Source organism: Bemisia tabaci, chromosome 5 (genome assembly GCF_918797505.1).
Source record: "Bemisia tabaci chromosome 5, PGI_BMITA_v3".
Taxonomy (NCBI): Eukaryota; Metazoa; Arthropoda; class Insecta; order Hemiptera; family Aleyrodidae; genus Bemisia; species Bemisia tabaci.
The window spans coordinates 49,572,064-49,575,593 of record NC_092797.1 but is presented as its reverse complement, the minus strand read 5'-3'; positions in this window follow the sequence as shown (position 1 = coordinate 49,575,593).

Here is a 3,530-nt window from a genome sequence, read left to right as displayed (position 1 = left end):
TGTTCATTTATCAACGTCTCTTTTTTCATACACCATTTTTTCTCATGAATAATGTCGGTCAGTGAAACATTTTCATGTGTGTTTTACCTTTCTTCCAGTCATTTATTGACTAATAATAGTCGCATTTTGTTCCTGAAGGCTACACTATATTTCTCCCTATTTTCTGAATCTTACATCCTGAGATGGCTTTATGGTGAAAGTTGCAAAACACTTTCCTCATTCGGAATGTCTCAAGAAGAGCTGATTTTTTCCTTTCAATGCAAATCAGTGAATTATTCATAATTTTACCAAATATTCTGCACATAATGCATAGGGCCCGATTTACCAATAGGCTACATAGGCTATAGCCTAGGGCGCAAAATTCTGAGGGGTGCAAAATTTTTGAGACTTTATTAAAAAACGTGACTTATTAAAAAATGTCTACGTTGTGGTTAACAAATTTATTTCCTTCGCGTGTCATAAGCACACGGGCTTCCAGCTACTACTCGGGCAAATGCGCAACGAAAAGAATGGACTGATAAAATAGTGAGTGAAGAGAATTTTTTTTTTTTTTTTTTTTAATTTAACAAGTCTTCTGTTACTTCTAATTTTCCAAAATCAACTTGCAAACGTAAACGTACCTCAAAACTGTTTTAAATCGTGTTTTTCTAAAGGTGACTTTGAACATTTTTCCTGACACCTAACATCCTCCCTCTGATCTGGAGGGGAGGGGCGTCTGGCCCCCCCCCCACCCCACGAGAGCGCCTACTTTTAGGGGCGCCACCCTAAGTTTAGCTTAGGGCGCTAAAAATTTAAATCCGGCTCTGATAATGCAGGATAACCAGCAAAAATGTCAAGATATAATGTTCGTTAGTTTATCGTAAGTAATACATACAATGTGACAAGAAATCATCATCATCCCAAAATGATCGAGTTTCGTAAAAAAGGTGGGTGACAACGAATTTCTGAGGTCATATTCGGGTTTTTCAGCTCAAATTACATAAGAATCGATGTATCACACATGCGGAAAAATTTTCAAATTTCCCTGGAGGTGGGGACGGTTTGGAAAAGCTTTTTCCCCGGAAAAATCGGACTTTCTAGAAAACGGGGGGTTATCAGAGATGAATAGAGGTCAAATTTGAATTCAGCTGCTCTTAATATAACAGAAGAGACCTAGAGAGGATCTCAGAAAATTTCTCAGACTCCTCACAACAGGAAAATCGTCCAAAAAACAAAAAAGGTAGTTTTCCAAGGAAAATCGTGGGTGATCGGAATAATCCAAGATCATATTCGGGTTCAGCGAGTCCAAATACATAAGAATCGATGTATCGCACGTCGCGGACACGTTTAAAATATATTTTTGATCCCCTTTGAGTCCGGGAAAGCTTATACACAAATTTAGGTTCTGAAAGATCGACATTACCGAAAAATTCGGGGGTGATGGAAAAAAACCGAGGTCATATTCGGATTCAGCGGCTTAAAATACATAAGAATGACAGTACCACGGGTCCAGAAAAATTTATACAAATAAATTGCATGCATGACAAATATACTTCAAATTTGCTCATTTTCCGGGGGAAAAGTCGCTTTTCCGGAAAACTGAGAGGTGACAGGGAAAAATGAAGGTCATTTTCGGACTCAGCGGCTCAAAATACATCGGAATAGCCGTTTCTCGTACCGGAGAAAAATTTTACCTACATTCTGCAGGGGGTAATAGTCGCAAAAACACCAAAAATGCCCGAAAATGGCCATTTTTCCGGGTAAAATCGACTTTTCCGGAAAACTGGAGGGTGATGGGAAAAAACGGAGGTCATATTCGGATTCAGCGCATCAAAATACATAAGGATCACCTTATCTCGTCCGGGAGACATTTTTGTCATTTTTTTTTGTTGCACAGTGTAATCTGCCAAATCGGATGCACAACTGAAATTGATGAAACGACAGAGTCTGCTCCGAATTTACGCGACTCGACTCGCATGGATGATGGATGCGGCAACATTACTTGCGATTTTCCCCTTGGATTCTATCGAAATTTTCCGAGGAATATTCTGGGTGTCCATAGTCAATATCTAATGTGTCAGAGGGGATGAACAAATGAAATTGATGAAACGACAGAGCCTGCTCCGAATATACGCGACTCGCGAAATATGGATGATGGAATTCGGCAACATTGCATGAAACCCCCTTGGATTTTCTCAAAATTTTCCGAGGATGGTCCTGGTTGTCCTTACTCAATATATAATTCGTTAAGTCGGATGAACAAATGAAATTGATGAGATCACATAGCCTGCTCCGAATTTACGCGACTCGCGAATTATGGATGATTGAGCAATTCGGCAACACTGCATGAAATTTCCCCTTTGAATTTTCCTGAAATTTTCCGAGGGTGGTCCTGGGTACCCATTTTCAATAAATAATCGCTCAAATCGGAGGAACAACTGAAATTGATGAAACGACAGAGCCTGCTCCGAATATCCGCGACTCGACTCGCATGGATGATCAATCGATCAATCAATGCATATTATTTATTAGTAGGGAAACTGACGAACACGGAAAAAATGAATTGCTGATTTAACAATGCAATTGATAAAAAAAGTGACTGCAATGTTTCAAATGTACATTTTACAACAGTGGAAAGCTAATCTAACCACGGGGGTGGTTAAAGTAGCATTTTTTTGCTGTAAAATTTACATCGAAACATTGCAGCCACTTTCTCTAACAACGAAATTGTTAAATCAGCAATTTAATTTTTCCGTGGTGGAAAAAATGGGGAGGGGGGGAACGTTCACCCCTCCTTCGCTCTGTCATCCTTCCCTCCCCTTCCACCTCCCCTCCCCTTCCACCTCCCCCCCTTCCACCTCCCCTCCCCTTCCACCTCCCCTCCCCTTCCACCTCCCCTCCCCTTCCACCTCCCCTCCCCTTCCACCTCCCCTCCCTCTCTCCAACCCCTCCTCCCTCTCCGTCCCCACCCCGCCCCGTCAGACCCCTCCCTTCAGCCTCTCTCCCTCGCACTCCCTTTACCTCAGCCTCTCTCCCTCGCACTCCCTTTACCTCAGCCTCTTTCCCTCGCACTCCCTTTACCTCAGCCTCCCTCCTCCTCCCTCTCTTCCTTTCCTTCCTCCTCTCCTCCTCCCTCTCTTCCTATCCTTCCCCCACTCCTCCCTCTCTTCCTTTCCTTCCCCCTCTCCTCCCTCTCTTCCTTTCCTTCCCCCTCTCCTCCTCCCTCTCTTCCTTTCCTTCCCCCTCTCCTCCCCCCTCCACCCGCCCCACCTATCCTCCCTTGCCCTTCCAGCACCCCTTATCCATTATCCACCTCTCCTCCTGCCATCATCTGTCCTTGTTCTTTATCCGCATTCCGCCTTGACCTTAACAGACCTCTACTCGCCCTACCCTATCTGCTATTTGGCTCAAAAAAGCGAATTTCTGTGATTCATAAAAATAGAGGACTCCAAAAGTGTTAATTAACGGTAAAAATTTATTCCGGAACGAATTCGGCTGGTTTATGAAGGTTCCGGATCTTTTCCCTGATCCCTCAGAATACTATCTGTTCC